Raw genomic sequence first — 21,654 nt, forward strand, 5'->3', positions numbered from 1 at the left:
AGGTCGGATGAATGGGTAAAGATGTTTTATTTATACCTTTTAATTATACATATATATTATCCATTATAATAAAGAGGTAATATGCAAATTGGTCATCATTCCAACACACAAGATGGCCACCCCCATGTGGACACAAGGTGGCCACCACAAGATGGCCAGCAAGGGAGGACAGTTGGGAGGGACCAGGCCTGCAGAGGAGGACAATTGGGGGGCACCCAGGCCTGCAGGGGAAGGCAGTTGGGGACAAAGAGGCCTGCAGGGGAGAGTAGTTGGGGACAACAAGGCCTGCAGGAGAGGGCAGTTAAGGGGGACCAGTCCATCAGGGGAGGGCGATTAGGGGCAACCAGGCTAGCAAAGGAGGGCAGTTAGAGGTGATCAGGCCTGCAGGGGAGGGAAGTTGGGGCAACCATGCTGGCAAGGGAGGGCACTTAGAGTGACCAGGCCTGCAGGGGAGCAGTTAGGCATCGATCAGGCTGGCAGGGAGTGGTTAGGGGTTGATCAGGCTGGCAGGCAGAAGCAGTGAGGGGTAATCAGGCAAGTAGGCAGGTGAGCAGTTGGAAGCCAGCAGTCCTGGATTGTTAGAGGGATGTCCGACTGCCCATTTAGGCCAGATTCCACCAGGCCTATATGGACATTCAGACATCCCTCGAGGGGTCCAAGATTGGAGAGGGTGCAGGCTGGGCTGAGGGACACTCCCCCCCTACATGAATTCTATGCATTGGGCCTCTAGTACGTATATAATAGAATATTATCCTACATAATTAAAGCCTAATATGCTCAGTGTCTGGTTGTCCAGTCATCCATTCAACCAATCAAAGAGTAATATGCTAATGATATGTTAAAGCTGCTCAACTGCTCACTATGATGTGCATTGATCACCAGGGTGCAGATTCTTTTACCAGTAGGTTAGCTTGCTGCTGGAGCCCCCCCGAAGCCCCTCCCCAGCTGGCCAACCTCCCACATCCATCCCTAGCCCCCATCGTGTACCAATGGGGTCCCTCAGCCTGGCCTGTGCCCTCTTGCAATCTGGGACCCCTCGGGGGATGTCAGAGCCGGTTTCAGCCCAATCACACAGGCCAGGCTGAGGGACCCCACAGGCGCACTGGTCCTCTAGTTTAGACATAAAAAGAAATAAAATTGTGACCATAGGAATGAACGCTGAGGGCATAATGATAAGTGAAATAAATCAGAATGAGAAAGATAAATATTGTATTATCTCAATGATATCTGAACTCTAAAACTAAACTCATAGAAACAGAGAATAGATTGGTGGTTGTCAGAGCCAGGAAGGGAGGTAAAATGAGTAAAGGGAGTCAAAAGGTACAAACTTCCTTTATAAAATAAATAAGTTATGAGGGTGAAATGTACAGCATGGTGACTATAGGCTAATAATTCTGTATTGCATATTTGAAAGTTACTGAGAATAAATCTTAAAAGTTCTCATCACAAGAAAAAAAAACTATGTATAATGACATATGTTAAACTAGACCTATTGTGGTGAGCACTTTGCAATATATACAAATACTGAGTCATTATATTGTACACCTGAAACTAATATAATGTTTTATGTCAATTCTACCTCAATTTAAAACAATATAAAGAACGCGTTGACTTAAAATAGCAAGCGTATTCCCCTGCTCATAGATCTGTGAGAGTCTCTAGGCTCCAGGTTCTGGGCTTGACAATGAAGATCAGGTTCAGGGGGGCTCCAGGTGTTCCTTGTCTTTGCATCTGTGGCTGCTTGAAGTATGTGGTTTGCTTCTTGTTTCTCACTCTGGGCCCCAGGCTGAATAACCACCAGCCACCTGGTCTATGCTCTTCTCATTATTGGAGTGTAACATCCAAGCATATTTTAAACCTTTGTTTAAATTACAGATGCTGACATCGCATTGGCCAAAGCAAATTTTATGATCAAGTACAACACAAATAGGGCAGAAAAGTATACTTAGAGCCGAAACTGGTTTGGCTCAGTGGATAGAGCGTCAGACTGCGAACTGAAAGGTCCCAGGTTTGATTCCGGTCAAGGGCATAAACCTTGGTTGCGGGCACATCCCCAGTAGGGGGTGTGCAAGAGGCAACTGATCGATGTTTCTAACTCCCTATCCCTCTCTCTATTTCTCTCTCTTTCTTTCTGTAAAAAAATCAGTAAAATATATATTAAAAAAGAAAAGAAAAGAAAAGTATACTTAGAGTATACAGGAGAAAATATTTGCTGAACAATAATCCAAACTCACACATGTTAAGTGCAATGGGAGAGACCAAAAAGAATATTATGTAAATTAAAAGTTCTTGGTTGTAAGCAATACAAACAGATTCTGCCTTATTTAAGCAGAAAATGAATTTATTTAGGAGTTCTTAGACCCTAATGTATCCTGGAAGTCATGAAAACCATGCAGCCAGGAATTACTTCCAAAATCACACCGTGTACTACTGGAGAGGACACTGATGTTTTTGCCAGTAAGTAGCAAGAACACTCAAGTTCACACTGCCCACACCACTGTTGCTACAATTCTTGGCACTGTAAACACTGAGTAAGGTGACTTCTCTACTGCTACACATTGTCAAAGTTATGCAAACGCATGCATGCATGTGCACACGTGAACGCACTCACACACACACACACACACACACACACACACACACACATACACACACAGGCTTTTTCATGCCATTAGCTTTCTATTGATAATTCATAATGTGACCTATTGGCAGATCCTAAATCATGTGCACATTCCTAACTACAAAGGAGGTGGGAAAGCAAGTAGCTGGCATATCCAGTTTCTACAGAGGTGGAAGTCTCTACCCCATCAAAATGGGGATTGTCTCAAACATATGTAATGAAATCAGATGCGATGTGGCAAGAAAAAAAAAAGAATGAGAAATTTCAACTATAAGCCTACAGATGAGGGCAGCGACATTAGGAAGGCTTTCCAGAGTTGGTAAGGTTCAAGTTGAATCTTGAATAAATGAGTTAGAAAGTTGAAGACAGGTAACATGAATAAGGAAAACAGCACATTTGAAGATCTGAAAGTAGTTCAGCATGGCGCAGCTATAGTATACAGAAGTGGATGTGTATTGAATGGCAGGGGAAGAGTATCCTAAGATTAGTAAGAAAAATGGGGACTAGATCATAAAAAGCTTTGTTTTTCATGTTAATTGGACAGGATGTGTATGTAGGAAATACAGAAACTACTTTAGGTATTTTAGAAAGGTATCCTATCTAATAAAAGAGTGACAATGCAAATTGACCTTCTCTCCAGCACACACAAGATGGCCACCCTCATGTGGTCAAAGATGGTTGCGGCCGTGTGGACACAAAATGGCCACCACAAGATAGCCAGCAGGGGAGGACAGTTGTGGGCAATCAGGCCAGCAGGGGAGGGCAATTGGAAGGGACCAGGCCTGCAAGAGAGGGCAGTTGGGTGTGATCAGGCCTGCAGAGAAGGGCAGTTAGGGGTGACCAGACCAGCAGAGGAGGGCAGTTGGGGGTCACCAAGCCTGCAGGGAAGGGCAGTTGAAGGGGACCAGGCCAGCAGGGGAAAGCAGTTAGGGGTGACTGGGCTGGCAGGCAAGGACAGTTTGGGGGGACCAGGCCTACAGGAGAGAACAGTTGGAGGCAACCAGGCCTGTAGTGAAGGGCAGTTAGGGGTGAGCAGGCCAGCAGGGAAGATTAGTTGGGGGCAATTGGGATGGCAGGGGATTAGTTAGGTGTCAATCAGACTGGCAGGGGAGTGGTTAGGGGGTGATCAGGATGGCAGGCAGAAGTGGTTAGGGGCAATCAGGCAGGCAGGCAGGTGAGCAGTTGGGAGCCAGTAGTCCTGGATTGTGAGAGGGATGTCCCAGATTGAAGAGGGTGCAGGCTGGGCTGAGCAGCACCCTAACACCCCCCCCCCATGCACAAATTTCATGCACCAGGCCTCTAGTTTAATACATAAAATATTAGGGAATGGCTGGAGGAAGAGAAGTCAAAGGACTGTTAGGATTTCATAGCTGAGATCTAAGGGGGTCAGGAATCTGTCGCTGCTGCCATTGATGTTGCCTCAATTGCTCTCACTTCCATGCAACTGGTGAATAGATACCAGAACTCAGCTACTCTGCTGCAATTGCCTCTAACACTCACACTTTCAAAATCATGCTTGCCAGTAGTAGCTATAATAACAGAAGACAGCTTCTATTTCATTTTCATCTTCCAAATTTAGTGCAAGTGCATCTGATTGGCAGAACCAACTGCATCTAGAACTCTTGTGGTGAGGCTTTATGGAGAATATAGCTTTCAGCTTTTTATAACCTCCAATTAGAAGGTGAATAGAATGGAGATGGAAATATCCAATCCATAGTATTAGTAAGCCATGTTAGTGAGCATGAATTTTATCTTAAGGACTATGTGAAAAAAATTGATGTACTTTTAAAGATGGGTAGTGCATACTTATATTTGCTTGTTAGAAAGTGATTTTATGACAATAGGAAGTAATTCCAGAAGTATACAATAGAAGATCTTCTCACTTGAGATAGGGTAGAGGAACAAATGAAGGGTAGGAAATGGCTAAGGAAGATGTAAAGAATGTAGCATATTTAGAACTTAGTACAGGATTGACTAGTTATGGTAAACTGAGATTACACCTACATTTTAGAGTTGGACAATCAGAGGAATGGCAATATGGTTCAACAGAATGGAATAGAGAAGGGGAAAAAGTAGGAGCATAATAGATTAAGGTTTAAAATGTTGACTTTTTAGACCCTGTAAACATCCAAATAGCATTATTAAGTAAGTGACTGGCTATATGATCCTAAGGTTTTTAAGAGAGATGTGCTCTGAAGATCTAAATTCATGAATCAGGAGTACAGAGAATAAAGTCAATGTCATAGGAAAATTCAGTAACACTATATTTAGGTAACCAATACTAGCTACTCAAAAATAAATAAATAAATAAATAACCTGCAAATCTCAGTGACTTAACATTTTAAGGTTTATTTCTTTCTTCCCTCCTAGTCTAGTATAGATTGACGTATTTGGTGGGGGAAGTGTTTCTGTTCTATCATCATTCAGAAGCCCCATGTTACTTTTACCCAGGTTACTTCTACCATCTTCTAGGCTTTCAAAATACCATGGTGGATCCTCTCAACCTAGCCAACTGAAGAACAAAAAGATTTTGAAATAATGTTGATGGTTTAGAGGTCAGGGTAGAAGTTCGAATATGGCTTCTCAAACTATCTGTAGCAAAGGACCACATTTAAAAAAACCTTCCAATACTTACCTGGCAAGAGAGATACCATAATCATGAAGGTGGTTTTCCCAGGATGAGCCTTATCCATTGCACTCCTGATGTGCTGAACCCTGTGACTCCCTCAGTTGTGGGAAACTCAACTACATAATTTGTGATAGTAGGAGACTGCATTTGTGTTCTCCCCTGGCATATAAAAAATAAAATAAAAAAATAGAAAACCTTCCATCCTGTTGCAGATTATTACTTTTTGTAAATGACCATCTAATGTTAGAATGTCAAATTTCTATAAAAGTTTCTGAACACTTTGATTTGCTATATTTACCTTGTTATGGACCAGAAACAAACAAGTCATAGAATGATACTGTTCTCTGAACCACACTTTCAAGAACCTTTGGTGCAAATTACTTTTGATGACCTTCCATTGACCTGAATCAATTATATACTGCCACTTGAATGTGTGAGGAATGGAAAATGTTCAAAGAAGGAAATTAAGTAATTGTCTCTGCCTTGATCCACTCTTCTGGTCCCAAATATCCATTTTTCTCCTATTCCCTTACAGTAGTAATCCATCTCCAAAGGATATAGCCTAAAGGCCCATGAGTCATTATATCTGTTTAAAATCCCAGATGGTGCACAGATCTTTCCATCAGATCTAGATGTGAATTCTCTTGGTTTGATGTCCCCTGAACTAAAAAGACAAACAATCTACTCCTCCCATTAGACTTATACCCAATATATAATGATATAAGTGAAGAAGAATAACTGTACAACACACCCTTGTTAGGAAATGAGAAGGAGAGACACAAAATTACATATATAAAATATTATAAACCTCTCTCTACATACTTATATATTATTATATATTATATCACACACACACACACACACACACACACACACACACATATATATATATATATATATATATATATATATATATATATAGAGAGAGAGAGAGAGAGAGAGAGAGAGAGAGAGAGAGAGAGAGAGAACCAGGAAAGCCAGTGGTATAATTCAGTATAAATCCAAAGATTGAGTACCAGGGGAGTTGGTGGTATAAGTGCTACTCTGAGGCCAAAGGCCCAAGAATCAGAAGCTTTGATATCTGATGACAGGAGAAAGTGGACGTCCCAGCTCAAACAGGGAACAAATTCACCCTTTCTCTGTCTTTTTTGTTCTCTTCAGGCTCTCAACAGGTTATATGATGTCCACTTATCCCCTTTGGGGGCGTAAATAGAGGGTTATATGGAGGTTTGATGTATACCTAGGCTTTGACATAGGATTGAAAAGTTGAAAAGTTAAGTTGTCAAGCTAGTTAAAACAAGAACAGAATCGTTTCCTCGTGCCTCAACCTACTTGATTATAGTGACTCTTTTTTTTTTCCTTCACTATTTCTCATTGGGAACATAAAGCAATTAGAAGTAAACAGGAAAGAGCAATCTTTTCTTCCTCCTACAGCCTTGCAGTCTCCTTTCAGTGTTCTCTATTAGCAGAACGTAGCAGGGAGCAGCTGGCAAACCAAAACATTGGCTTGAAGATTCCCAGACGCAAGCATCACAAAGCTGAAGGGTGGCTTTGGAGCTTGAGGAATAGTTGAATATGCACATAGACAAGGGTACAACTTTAGACAAGACCCAGAAGATAGCGTCAGCTTGACTCTAGAGGGGAGTTCTGGATTGTAAATGACGTCTCAAAGTTGTTCCCATCTAAGTCAGGGCAATTAGAGCTTTCACAATCCTGCATTTACCAGTCCTTGGTTAAGAGCTGGCCTTAAGGGCATGTAAATCCCAAGGTACTTCCAGCCTCTGTGAAGGCAGGCAAAGTGACTCCAATAGCCTAAGTGTAGTGCTCTAAAGAAGAGCTGCAGATCCTGGCTGTTGAATGTAAGAGCCCAGTGAAACTTGCTGCAAAGGGAGCACCCCAGAAAGGTGGATAAGTATCCAGAAGGAGCCCTAACCGGTTTGGCTCAGTGGATAGAGCGTCAGCCTGCGGACTCAAGGGTCCCAGGTTCGATTCCAGTCAAGGGCATGTACCTTGGTTGCGGGCACATCCCCAGTAGGAGGTGTGCAGGAGGCAGCTGGTCGATGATTCTCTCTCATCGATGTGTCTAACTCTGTCCCTCTCTCTTCTTTGTAAAAAAATCAATAAAATATATTTAAAACACACACACACACACACAAAGTATCCAGAAGGAATTGGTTGAAGCACCAACAATATTCCCTCTGGAGACATAGTTCTAAAAGCTGCCTTGTTTCTCTACTTTCTTTACCAAATCTCTCAATTTAATAGCTGCTGCTTTGGGAAGATGCTGGTAAAGGATATAAGCTTTCAATTACAAGATGACTAAGTTCCAAGAATCTAATGCACAGCATAATACCTACAGTATTGTATATTTGAAATTTGCTAAGGGAGTAGATTTTAAGCTTTCTCACCACACACTCACACACACACACACACACACACACACACAGTAACTATGTGAGGTGATGATTGTGCTAATTACCCTGATTGTGGTAATCATTTCACAATGGATATATATTTAAAATCATCATGGTATACGTTTAAATGTATCAATTTTTTGGGGGGGTGGGAATAATAGCTGCTACTTTGAGGCTATATGCAACAATAGTTGCTCCCAGATACACCATGTGTAGTCTGATTTTATCCTAAGGACTGAGACATTTTGTTGAAATCCTACTAGGGCTTTTTTGCTCAAAGCCTTTTGCATCTCTCTCTTTGGAAGTAATGTGTTTTCCAACCCTGCAAAGCCCCCAAAGATGGGACTTCCTCTATTCCCTTTCATTTCTGCTTGTAAACCACTTAATTCTATTCTATGCTAATCTCTTTCTGGTAGTACCTGGCAAATTACATTTAAAAAATCACCAACAGCCCTAGCTGTTGAGAAATCAGTTGACACTCTAATGGGAACTCCCTTGTCTGTAACTTTCCGTCTCTCTCTTGCTGTCTTTAAGTTTCTTGCTTTATTTTTAATATTTGTTATTTTAATTATGATGTGTCTTAGTGTGGGTCTCTTAGTGTTCTTCTTTAAAAAACAAACAAACCACACACATGTGTTTTTATTTATTTCAGAGAGGGAGAGAGGGTGAGAAGGATAGAATAATCAATGATGAGAGAGAATCATTGATTTGCTGACTCCTGCACACCCCTATAGGGGTTTGAGTCCACAAACCAGGCATGTGCCTTGACCAGGAATCAAACTGTAACCTCCTTCTTCATGGGTCAATGCTCAACCTCTTGATTGGGTCTCTGTACTTCTGGAACTTCTGTGACTTTTCCTTCACCAGGTTAGGGAAGTTTTCTGTCATTATTTCCTTAAATAAATTCTCTATCCCTTGCTTATATTCTTCTCCTTATGGGAAGCCTGTGATTCAAACTTTGTTACATTATATGTTGTCCCAAAGAGAGCTATCCTCCTGCGTTAAAAAATTTTTTTTCCTAAAAAAAAAAAAAAAAATTTTCCTGCTCTAATGGGTGTTTTTCCCCACCTTGTTTTCCACATCACTAATTTGATCCAAAATTTTATTCGATCTAGTTTTAGTGTGTTCTTGATGTCTGATATGATATTCTTCATTTCCAACTGGTTCTTGTTCATTCCATGCTGTTGTATAATAGTTTCCACTAAGTTCCTTGAGCATGCTTATAACCTTTACATTGAATTCTATACCTGATAAATTGCTTGCCTCCATTTCATTTGGGATTTGTTTTTTTGTCTTCCCATTTTGCTGTCTCTGTGTTTGATTCTATGTATTAGAATTGCTATGCCTCCCAGTTTTCATGGGATGACCTTATGTAGGGAGTATCTTTTGGGACCTAGTAGTGAGTGTCTTTGATCTCCTGAGCTGGATCCTCTAGGAATTTCCCTTGTATGGATTATTTCATCTCTCCTTATGTTGTTGGGTTTTGATTTTTGTTGTCCCACTCATAAGTGGGATCTCTCTGCAGGCTGGCTGACTGTGAGGCTCAGCCCCAACCAAATAATGTGAGTTGTTCTGCAGGTGCTGACAGAGCAAAACAAGAAACAAAACAAAACCACACAAAAAGACCCCATACAACAACAATATCACAAAAGGAAAAAGAATTAGAAAAAACAAAATAGAACAAGAATACAAGAAAAGAAAAAAGATATGAGAAGAAAAAAGTGGAAGAAAAATCCTGACCGGTTTGGCTCAGTGGATAGAGTGTTGGCCTGTGGACTGAAGGGTCCCAGGTTCGATTCTGGTCAAGGGCATGTGCCTTGGTTGCGGGCACATCCCCAGTAGGAGGCGTGCAGGAGGCAGCTGATTGATGTTTCTCTCTCATCAATTTTTCTAACTCTCTATCCCTCTCCCTTCCTCTCAGTAAAAAAAAAAAAAAAAAAAAAAAAAAAAAAAAAAAAAAAAAAAAAAAAAAAATTAAAAGTGAAGAAAAATAATATGAAAGGAAAGAAAGGCGAGAATAAAGAATAGGGAAAGGAAAATGGTATAAAAAAGGGGAAAATTATGAAAAGGAAAAAAGAGAAAGACTGAAGAGAAAATTAAGAAAGGGAAAAAAGAGAAAGACTGAAGAGAAAAATAAGAAAGGGAAAAAAGAGAAGAAAGAAGGAAGAATAAAAAATAGAGTAAGAAAAGGAAAGAGAAGAATAAAAGTTATGAAAGACCAAAGAGTGACAAAAATAAGAACAAAGCAATAAAAAAAATAATGCAAAAAAAAAAACAAAACAAAACAAAGAAGCAAAGTAGCGTTTGTTTTAACAAAGTTTTGTGCCACATGAGAGCTACCTTTGGATCCTGCCCTCATGTCGACTGAGGCTGGTTTGTATGCCATACCTGGGTCCCCTGGGGGGTACTTTGGTGCTAGCCACAGTCAGAAGCTGTACATGTTTAGCTCTGGGCAACCTGTTGGAAGCTTCAATGATCCACAGTTGATTGCTGCCTCCACAGGGCTTGGCTTGCTGAAGGGGCCAGTCTGCACTCTAGGGCCAAGTTGTTAGCAGCCTGGGGGGCCAGGGGCCAATCAGCAAATATCCCAAGGCACTCGAGCTCTGCCTCCATGCCAGCCATCTATCAAACTTGGTCACTGGAAAGACTGTTTCTGAAAGGGCTTTGGTGGAATTGGGAGGCTGACACAACTGGGTTTCATGTGAGGGGGAGGTCCCCTTCAGATTTCAGGGAAGATGGTGGGTCTGTTCCCCCATCCCAGAGCCACACATTGGAGTCTGTCTCAGAATATTTCCCTGAATCCAGCGGAGCCCCTCATACGCAATCCAGTGGGGACTGCTGGAAGCTGGGAGTTTCTATCAGCTCTCCGTGAAGCAGAGGTACCAATCAGGTTCCTGGACAGTGGGGGAATGGCCCCACCCCAAAGCCAGACACTGATGGCCTGGGACTGTCCAGACCAATAGGCTTGGCCTCTGCTGTTGCCTCCTGAGCTAGGATCTAGATGCAGGGCGGGGCAAGTGGGATTCCTGAGGGTGGGGCAAGTTGTATCTTCAAGGGTATTTGCCTTTCTGTAGGCTGTTATTGCTTGGAGGGGCTTGAGACTGTCAGGGAAAAAAGCTGCTGCAGTAAGGGGCATAACTGAGTGCAGGCCTTCCAGCTGCTGCTTTTTTACTGCTCCCCCCCAATGCCTGCCACCCCAGCCTCTCTTCAAATGACTCATGTCTGCCGTGCCCTCCTTCCACAAAAGCCTCAGGTGAGTGGTTGCAAACAAAAATCTAGTGCTTTGATTTAAAAAAAAAAAAAATGGCTTTGTCTCCAGCAGACTCCCTCTTTCCCTGGTAGTGGCTCCACACCCTTTCAGCATTGGATGGTATGCCGGCCCCTGTCCAAGGCTCTTGTGCTTTGGCATGGGGAGCTCAGCCTGAGGTCTGGGCCTCGATCCGCTGAGGGAGCCCTCCCTCTTTCCCCCAGAAGCCGAGATATTCCTCCTCACCCTCAGCCTGCCACCTGTGGGAGCTGCGCCAGCCCCTCTAGAGACGCTGCCCTTCCGACCAGTCTAAAAGTAGTTTCTGCCCTTCCTTGTTAGAAGGCTCCTCTTCCTCTAGTCTTCAGTTGGTAATTCAGGGTGAATGTTCCCCAATTTAGTTTTTATTTCCATTTTGTTTCCGGGAGGAGGTGCAAGAAAGATAAACCTACTCCACCACCATCTTGAAACCTGGCATATAACTTCTTTAGTAAAAGGTTCATTTTTGGCCTAAACAAACTCCAACCATTGTTTCTCGTCATCTAGGTTAACATACCTTTGAAATAACCATCCTCAAAACAGCACATAATATGTTAATTATCCTGTAATCCAATCTCCACTTTGCATAGGTTCCTTCCTAAATTTCAAATGCATAAAAGAAGCTTCAAAACTGTTATTCTTTGGAGCATTTGAGATCTTGCTCCCCAGCATATGTCAGCTTGTCTCAAATAAGCACTTAAATTTTTTTTCTACAATTTTGGAGTTCTTATGTTGACATATTGACCTTCAAATCTCAGTGTCATAACCCAACAAAGGTTTATGTTTTGCTCTAATCAGCCCAATGAGTGTGGTAGATGTGCTCATGCAAATATTAAGAACTAGAGGCCCGGTGCATGAAATTCGTGCACAGAGGGAGGATTCCTTCAACCCTACCTGCACCCTCTCAATTGGGGACCCCTTGCAGTATGTCTGACTGCCAGTTTAGGCCCGATCACAGGGATCGGGCCTAAACTGGCAGTCAGACATCCTCTCACAATCTGGGACCACTGGCTCCTAATTGCTCACTTGCCTCCCTGCCTGATTGCCCCTAACTTTTTCCTGCAGGCCTGATGTCACATCCAACTGCCCTCCTCTCCTGGCCAATTTGGTTCCGATTGGTCAGTTCCTATGCCAGTCAGTGTCAAAAGCTCCGCCTCCTAGACAGCCATTGGCTCCCCATAGCACCCACTTTTGGTTCTAATTGGTTGGTTTCTATGCCAGTCAGCATCAAAAGCTCTGCCTCCTAGATAGTCATTGGCTCCCCCACAGTACCCACCTTTGTTTCTCACTGGTCAGTTCCTATGCCAATCAGTATCTCCAGGCTTATCTCTGGGCTTGAAAGTGGTGGGGCTTAACAGCAGCCCCGGGGGAGGGTTGGGAGAGAAAGAAAAGCCTGGCTGCTGGCGAAGATCAGAAAGAGAGAGGGAGAGAAAGACAGTGGTAAGTACACTGATCAACAGCTTCCACTGAGGCTGCAGATCAGACCTTGACTCACTTTCTGGATCTCAGCCACCTGAGCAGTCAGAGTTGGGTCACCAGGCTGAAGTTGGGCAACCCAGCGCTGACTTCTGGATGGTCTGCGTTTAGTCACAGGCTTGGCCCCTTCCCAAGCCCCAGGCTTTAGGCTTGGGAAATAACCCCCCTCTCCCCTACCCTGCCCCTCCAATCACAGGCTTGGCCCCTCCAGTGGCTGATGCCCAGCTGGGAGTGACCTGGGTGCCAAGAAGATTCCAGGGACCCAGGTATGTATGCAAATTAACCTCCATCTTTGTTGGGTTAATTTGTATACTCACTCTGATTGGCTGTGGGCCTAGTGGAGGTATGGTCAATTTACATGTTTCTCTATTAATAGGTAAGATATTATTAGGTAAGATAACAGTGTTGCACTGGCTGGGTGGCTAAGTGGTTGGAGTATCATCCCATACACCAATATGTTGCGGGTTCGCTTCCAAGAAAGGGCACATAGCTAGGTTGCCCATTTAATCCCTGGTTGGGATGTGTGTAGGAGGCAACCTCTCAATGTTTCTTTCTCACATTGATAGTTTTTTCTCTCCCTTTCTTTCTCTCTCTCATTAATGAAAGGATATCATCCTCAGGTGAGGATAAAAATAAAAAGAATCCTAGGGTTCTTCCATCTCTTCTTGCTGTCATCCCTTAGTTCCTCAGCCTTAGAGTTTTCTGTATCTGGCAGACCGATGTATAAACAACAAAAAGGAACTATAAATCACTGAAAGTTTTAAGGGTCAGGCTTAGATTGGGCAACCACTGCTTTTATCTATTATACATTCCACTGGCAGGAATGTAGAAGTAAGGGAATGTAGAAGCTAGGAACTGTGGGATTCCTAGGTACAAGTGGGGGGGGGGGAAATAAGATGGTAAATATTTATCATTGTTTACACCACAGTTCCTTTCAGTTGCAGGAACAGAAAACCCAACTCAAATAGGCTTTGTCAGAAAGGAAAATCTTTTCCTCTACCTTCTTAGATTTAGTTTTGGGAGGCTTGTGAATGAAACTGACAAAAGACAGGCTAGCAAGAGAAAAAACATTTTATTTATTTATTATTTATTTATTTAAATATATTTTATTGATTTTGTACAGAGAGGAAGGGAGAGAGATAGAGAGTTAGAAACATCGATGAGAGTCATCGATCAGCTGCCTCTTGCACACCCCCTACTGGGGATATACCCGCAACCAAGGTACATGCCCTTGACCGGAATCGAACCCGGGACCCTTCAGTCCCCAAGCCGACACTTTATCCATTGAGCCAAACCGGTCTCGGCATTGAGCCAAACCGGTCTCGGCGAAAAAACATTTTAATCACATACTATTGTATGTAGGGGAATTCACACAAAAAATGTGAATCCCAGGGGTGATTAGAATTGAAGGCTTATATATCCTTTCAATAGGTGAAGGGGAGGGGTAAAAGGACATGTGAAAACAAGGCCACTTTTTAGGAGGTGGAAGGGGAAAAGAGGGAAAACCAGAAACTTTTGGAAAGATAAATGGGCCCTTAGGGGAATAGATTGTAGATAGTTTGTGACAATGTAGTGGTTTAGGTGTGGTGACAATTCTCATAGTTTCTAAAGATATGAATCAATCTTTCCTAGCTGCTCCCTAGGAGGAGATTTTTGAGTTTGTTTTTTGTGGGGAGGCTCTGCCTTTAAGGCAGATAAGGGATTTCAGGAATTCAAATGCCTTCAGCTAAAAATAATTTTTATGCTACGGTGGCTTAAACAGAAAGGGAGTTTATTGGCTCATATAACAGAGAAGTCTAGAGGTAGGATGGGTTCTTGTTGGATATGATTTGAAAGTTTATGATAATTCTCTTCTGTGATTGATTCTGATTCGCCCAGCTCTCCCTCACATGTTAGTCTTATTCTCAGTTGGCTTTCACAAGTGAGAGAGAGAGAGCGCGCGCGCGCGCGCGCGCGCGCGAGCGCGCAGTTTGTAACTCTTCCAGTATTCACACTTGAACACCCTATCACCCAGAGAAAGAAAAATCTCTTTTGTTGACACAAAAGTCCTGTGCTTCACTCCCATTGGCTTTTGAAGCAAAAACTGGTTCAAAGGGAGGAACGTGTGATTCTGATAAATTTAGGCTAGTGGGATCAATTTTGGAGTTGGGGGTGGTATTTCCACCCAAATTGCCCGAGTGAAGAGAACAGAGTTGTAGAATGGAAGCTGGGAGATCACCTATATACATTACACTCAGAGAAAAGTTGAAACATGATCTCACTTAAGGACAGAGTACTATTAGGAGACTTAGTTGTGTACAGAATGGAAAGGGGCAGACAATACAAATTAGTGGAAGAGAAACTCTTAAAAAATGATGGGAAGGTGTGGACAGTAAGTCAAGAGAATCAAGAGACACATGCTCTAGAAGTCAAGGGGAGGAGTTTTAAGTATTGAGAAGTCAAATAAATCATCCAAATTACTTCCTGAGTATTGATTGCATAGTCATCGGACATCCTTTATATTTTGGATTCTCAAGTACTGGTAAATGTTTCTTTTGAGTGACAATGTTTGACCAGATTTTTCTGATGTTCATGGCAGTTGTTTTTCAGGAAAGAAAACTAAAGGACTAAATTGGGATTTTGGTTTACATATTAGTCTCTAGTTTGGTTGGCATGAATCATTCCCCTGGATTTAAATTAGCTCAAAGGGACTACATGCTAACCTGACAAGCTCATGGAAGGCTTGCATGGCAGTCTTGCAATCTCAGTCCTAAAGTAACCACAAAGGATGGTCTGAAATTAAACTAAAAGTTATGGTAGGTATCCTAGGCCAGTATCTTCCCTGACAAGGTCAACCTTTACCTTAACTGAGTTGATCTGTCTTTTTGTGTCTATGGTAACATATCCTTAAAATGTCAGGTAACTTATAACTTCCCTTTTTTGGGATCCTTCAGGCCACAACCAAATGCCCTGGGCACCAGGTCAGGAGACCATAAATTCCTTGTTGTTATTATCATGTCGTTGACTATTAATTATCTTGTACCCACCTAAGTAAAAGAAGTATGTGTCTATCATTTTACTCTTTATCCAATCCTAGAAGTTTCCCACTTGGCTTTTTCTCACCTCTCTAATCTATAACCAATGGATTTCATGTAACCCACCCACGTCTCCTCCTTTGACTGCAATGTATAAAAATAGATGAAAAACCACCATTCTCTGGAGTGTTATCCCAATCCTTTGAGATTCTGCTTCCTGGTAATTGTTGACAGTTTGGCTCAAATAAACTTTTTTTTTTTTTTTTTTTTTTTACAGGTTTGAATGTTTTTATGTTAACAGGGCTAACAACTTTAAGTTTCTGTCTCTTCAAATTGAGGACAGGCTCTAGAATACAGAGTAAAATCTCAAGTTCACTTTCATACTTTAACATGCTTTGCTAAGTCACTATATTTCAAATAGTAGGAGCTATAATTGTTCCTAGACTTTTGACTATTTAGCTTTCCATGTTTGTTATTTTCTTTTGTGTTTTTTCCTATAAAATGTATTTTCAAGGTCAGCAAGAAAGGGAAAACTGGGTAGGATATCCTTGGCCCAGTTGGGAAAAGGGGTCCTGGTTATTTGCAGCCAGACCAGTCCTCGAGGGGTGATGCAAGTCACCTTTTGAGAAGATGGATCCTGGAATGGTAATCAGTAAGGAAGGAACTACAATGATAAACAGCAGAGAAGAGCTTGGAGCAGTCATAATGAGGAAGAAGAAACTAATTCAAATAGGTAGGAAGAATAGTAGTATTCAGTTGATTGAATTTTGTGTGCAGTGATCACGTGTGTATGTTCAGAATCTAACAAGAGGCAAGGATTTCAAATGCAGGTCACTCTTGAGATCTGGGCCATCACTGCCACTGATACTGTGAAGACAACCGGGAGAGGAGGCTTTCCTTCCAGGTCAGAATACTGTGCCTATGAAGCATGCGTGCAAGCAGTTTCTTGGCAAATGTTCTTGTAGATGCACATCTCTTAACTTTTTTTTCTTTCGTTAGTATGGGCATGCATACGACAGGGTTAGGGATTTAGAGGAGACACAAGCAAAAGTGTGTCTGAAACAAATTTAGTAAAAACACGACTGCCCTTCTTTTTCTCCTTTGGGTGATGTTTTTTCTCCTCTGGGTGATGTTTTCGCGCCTTAGGCCCTGTGCTGCTTTTCAGGGGAGCCCCTCTCCCTTCCTTCCCAAGCCTGCGGAGAAGTAGCTGTTACACAGAGGGAGGCCCCCAACGCATGTCTCCACGAGCCTTCGGATTCGTTGCAGCCCCGACTTCGGGGTCGCTGCCCCGGGGCGGGTTGGGGAGCAGCCCGGCAGGCAGGGCCTCGCCCCAGGCGGGCGCGTGGCGGGGCGGGCGGGCGGGCGGCCTTCGAGGTAGCGGCGCACATGCCAGCCCGCCTCCGGGTCGCCGAGAAGACCGGGAGCCCGGACTCACCCGGCCGGCCCGGAGCCTACCCATGAGGCACTGCGCGGGCTCCTCGCGAACCCCTCGGCCCCCTCCCCGCGGCTCGGCTGCCCGCTCCGCAATGGGAGCCGCCGCCGTCGCGGCCGTGTAGCCGTTGGCGCTCCTCCTCCTCCTCCTCCTCCTCCTCTGTCTCCTCCTCCTCAGGGCCCCAGTCGGGCCGCTCCGCTCCGCTCACGGTAAGCGCCCCCCGCCCCCGCCCGCCCCGCGCCGCGGCAGGCAGAGGCCCTCCCGCGCGGCCGGCGCCGCCTCATTCCGGGGGCGCCGGGCCGGGGGTGTCGAGGCCGGCGCGGGTCGCCGGGAGCAGCCAGGGAGCGGGGACGGGGGCCGGCGGCTGCGCGGCGGCCGGCGGCCCGCCATCTTGCGCCGGCCCTGGCGTGGGAGGTTTCCCGGCGTGGCGCAGCGGCCGAGCCGGGCGTAGGCCGGGACCGCGAAGGCCGCCGCCGCCGCCCAGGCCGCCTCCTGGGCCTCGTCCTGCGCCTCCTGCGCCTCCTCCTCCGCCTCCTGCCCCCCCTCCCTTTCCGAGGCCGTTAGCCTTGGCGGCCCTAGCCTGGCGGTGGCTTTCCTCTCCGGAGCCAGGTCCCGTCGTCGTCTCTGCGCATTTGGGGCCGGTGTTGGGCGGAGAGCCTGCTCCCCTGGCGGCGGCCTCCCCCGGAGCCTCCTGGGCGTCGGCAGAGACGACGGGCGGTTCGAACTCGCGGGCGTTGGGGAGCCGCGGCCCAGGTCCCCGCCCAGGCGGCAGGCGCGGCCCGCGCACACCCCCCCGCCGGCCCCAGGCTGTGCCCTGCCCGTCCCGTCTCATTGTCTCCGGAGGAAGGGCCCCGGGGCGGGGGGGGGGGGACGCGCCCTCGGGGACGGTTTTCCGATGAGCCCGCAGGCTGCACCCCGGAGGCGGAGCGGACGGGCTCACGCTGAGGTCTTCTCAGGCCCTGGCGATGCCCGGGGCTGCTCCCGAGTTGTCCCAAGTCACCCCGCTTTCCAGAGGAAGCTGCTGGAGAGGAGAGAAGTCTGAGTGAACCCCCTCCGCAAGCACGGCAGACCTTCCCACAAGGGGTTCTCTCTCTGTGTTGCAAAGATTTAGTGTGGGCTTTTTTTTTTTTTTAATTCTAATTTATAATCTATTTTTAATTTGTTTATGGTTTTCAGGTTTGGTTTGTGTCTTAAGAATTGGACGCCTTTTAGTGCTATTACACAGCACATTGGAAAGAGTCCTATCTACAAAAGCTGCCTCTGGGCATGTCTGCCAGGTGTCCTGCATTTTGGGGGGGGAGGGGGTTTGCTTGCTGTGCCTGCGAAGGCGCAGGTTCTGCTTAGAAAATCAAAGGCTTTGGATGTTTTAAAACATTAGTGCAAATAACCTTACACAAGTATCGAACATTTGTATCTGCCATTGATACCCCCTAAGACCTACACCCCCCACCCGGAATGTGCCCACAACCAATGTACATGCCCTTGACTGGAATTGAACCTGGGACCCTTCAGTCCGCAGGCCGACACTGTCCACTGAGCCAAACCGGTTTCAGCGAGAGTTGTGTTTTTTAAAAATATATTTTTATTGATTTAAGAGAGGAAGGAAGAGGGACAGGGAGAGAGAGAGAAACATCAATGATGAGAGAATCATTGATTGGCTGTCTCCTGCATGTGCCCAAGACTCAAGAGCCCAGGACCTTTCTGTCTGCCCTCGGATGCTCTATCCACTGAGCCAAACCAGCTTGGGAGGGAGATCGTTCTTTAATGAGCTCATGGCTGGGAAGTGATAGAGCCAGTTCTAGAACTTTAGGTCTGATTTCTCATTTAGTGTTCAAGTACGTTTTGTCTTTTAAGAGTGAGTAGTGAGAAGAGGCAAGGAGGCTCACCTACACAATTTAGATACTACTCAATTGCCACTTGTTTTACAGTTTAAGAATTAATTTCTGAACCTTGCAACCATTTTGTTTTTAATTTTCCATGTTACCGTATTTTCCCTCCAAACTGAAAAAGTTGAAGGTGGCACATTTGAACACATACCGTACCTACTCCAAAGTTTTAATAGTTATTACCATTTTGCCACATTTGCTTTATTTACCCATTTCACCATCTTTAAAAAAATCAGCATATATTTAGTGATTTTTAGAGAGAGAGAGGGAGAGGAATGGATAGGAACATCAATAAGAGAGGAACATCATTGATTAGCTGTCTCCTGCACACCCTCTACTGGGGGGATGGAGCCCACAACCTGGGCATGTGGCTCCTTTGTGGATGCTCAACCACTGCACTCACTGGGCTCATTTCACATTCTCTTTGATGAACGTTCTCAAAAGTCCATTGCGGATATGACTATTCACACTGAAGTGTAAGGTATGTGTGTCAGTATGTATATTATAAGGTTAGGACAATTTTCTATATAATCACAATGCCACAATCAAAGTTAATTCCTACAATCTAGTATATGTAATTCCCCAAATATTCTTTTTAATTGTTTATCAATATCCAATCATGCATTACATTTATTTGTTTAATTTAGTGTTGTTCCGTCTCTGTGTGTGTGTGATGACATAGACCTTTTGAAGAGACTACGCCAGTGATCTACGCCAGTGATCTTGTCGCATATCCCACATTCTGTATTCTATTGACTGTCCTTTTCTTTGGGTTTACTTTGTACCCTCAATTACCTGTATTCCTTGAATATATCAGGCTTAATATTTTTGGCAGGATTACTTACTTAAGTCATACAGTGTATTTCATATTATACATTATGCAATATTTTTACAAGAATACAAACCAGCCGAAACCGGTTTGGCTCAATGGATAGAGCATTGGCTTGGGGACTGAAGGGTCCCAGGTTAGATTCCTGTCAAGGTTGCAGGCATATCCCCAGTAGGGGGTGTGCAAGAGGCAGCTAATCGATGACTCTCATGGATGTTTCTAACTCTCTATCTCCCTTCCTCTCTGTAAAAAATCAATAAAAAATATATTAAAAAAAAAAAAAAGAATGCAAACCATGCTGTTTTGCTAAAAGGGCATATGACCATCCTTCATGTGTGTTCTAAAATTTAACTTGATACAGTTCAGAAGTGAACAAGTGTTGAACACAGATGTATACAATGGTGACAAGAAGGAAATATGATACAGAAATTTTTTAATTCATTGGATTGATTATTCTAATTGGTGTCTGCAAATCTAAAACTGAAAATACCTTGCAATTATGAAGCAAAGAAGATGCCTACCCTCCAATAAAATTATGAACCATCAAAGGTTTCAGAACATTCAAATATTTCATTGATGATGTACATGAAAAATGAAGACCCAAAAGGAATGATAAGCTAGGACTTATTAAGGAAGTATTTGATATCTCAAATCAGTATTTACAAGATAAATATGTTCCAGGTTCATATGTGACAGTAGATGAGAAGTTACTTTTAGTTCTTAGAAGCATATTGTTCACTCATTGATTGTTGAGTTGGGGAAAATTTGTTTTGGATATCTTTTTTATATATATATATATATATATTACTACTTTTTTACAGAGAGGAAGGGAGAGGAATAGAGAGCTAGAAACATTGATGAGAGAGAGTCATCAATCAGCTGCCTCCTGCACGCCCCCTACTGGGGATGTGCCCGCAACCACTGGACATGCCCTTGACCGGAATTGAACCTGGGACCCTTTAGTCCGCAGGCTGACGCTCTATCCACTGAGCCAAACCGGATTCCGCTGTTTTGGATATCTTATCTGAAGACTAAGTCTGAGATTTCCCAAATTTCTCTGTCATTAGCGTCTGAAGTGTTGGCTTTCCATCTTTGCCTTGGTCTTTAGGTTCATCTAATAATTGTGAAATGTCTCCTTTGTTAATTTTCTTTTGTCCTATTATGGGTAGAAAAGAAGTTCTGAATTTCTAACGTGAAAACTAAAAGCAGATGAAGAGGATCAGGATATGCCATCCAATTATGTGTCACTTTGACATAAAGATTAGTTGGAACAGAAGGCAATTGAGAATCAACAGATAAAAAGTTTTCTGCCTCCCATTGTTGGCCTAAAGTAGAGCATAAGTTTCCTTTTGTGTCATACCCTTCTCCCCATACAGGAAGGAAAGAGACACTTATCATTTGAGATGGAGACTTGATGCTGAGCGAGTTTGCATAAACAGACCTAACTAAAATAACCTTTGTCTTTCATTATATTTCATTATTTTTTTTAATATATGTTCTAGTTAGTACTTCCCTTTGATTTGTCTCTCAAAGCTCAAGTCCTCTTTTCTTTAAAATGGTATATAAGCCCCTAAGCCTAACTACTGCTTTGAATTTTACCCCTGTTGAGTGAACTCTCATGCATGTAAACATTAATAAAACTTGTCTGCTTTTTCTCTTTTGTTAGTTCAAGTTGAAGGTCCCCAGCTACTGCAACCTAAAAGGGTAGAAGTAAAGTTTTTCCTCCCAACACAAACCACAAAGATGTCTTCAGTCTTTTATGCCTTTCATTTTTTTGAAAGGGGATGCAATATTTTGTGCTAAACAATAAACTGAAAAAAAAATAAGAAAATGAAGTATAATTTATTAATGATGATTTACTTCACCTGTGGATTATCCTTCTAGGCAACTAAACCCGTCTTCTATTTTCTTACTATGTTAGTTCTATTTTTTTAAAGCATAGTTGGTAATAATTGATGTGCAATGGTGAAATCTAAGTTGATGGAATTAATGAAATATTTCAAGGTGTAGGAAAACTGAAATCACGAAGATCCCATAATGTATCTTAGATTAATAAAAGGATTCTGTAGAC

The 21,654-nt window shown here is 43.5% G+C and overlaps 1 protein-coding gene and 1 non-coding gene across 7 annotated transcripts in view; both read left to right on the forward strand.

The window, feature by feature from the left end:
• The first annotated feature begins 5,247 nt into the window (after positions 1-5,247).
• Positions 5,248-5,411, forward strand: LOC118710889. Its single transcript, XR_004985587.1, has one exon. It is a non-coding gene; the product is annotated as a U1 spliceosomal RNA (small nuclear RNA).
• An 11,488-nt stretch (positions 5,412-16,899) lies between these two features.
• Positions 16,900-21,654, forward strand: part of ZNF280D (zinc finger protein 280D) — an 89,147-nt gene continuing 84,392 nt past the window's right edge. The window contains exon 1 of one of the 6 annotated variants that reach the window (XM_036441032.2): positions 16,900-17,077. The gene's annotated coding sequence lies outside the window, so the exon portion shown is untranslated. The remainder of the gene's footprint in view (positions 17,078-21,654) is intronic. The other 5 variants (XM_036441027.2, XM_045582251.1, XM_045582235.1 and 2 more) reach the window with 5 other exon arrangements.

The sequence above is a fragment of the Pipistrellus kuhlii genome, unplaced genomic scaffold (assembly GCF_014108245.1).
Source record: "Pipistrellus kuhlii isolate mPipKuh1 unplaced genomic scaffold, mPipKuh1.p scaffold_m20_p_1, whole genome shotgun sequence".
Classification (NCBI taxonomy): Eukaryota; Metazoa; Chordata; class Mammalia; order Chiroptera; family Vespertilionidae; genus Pipistrellus; species Pipistrellus kuhlii.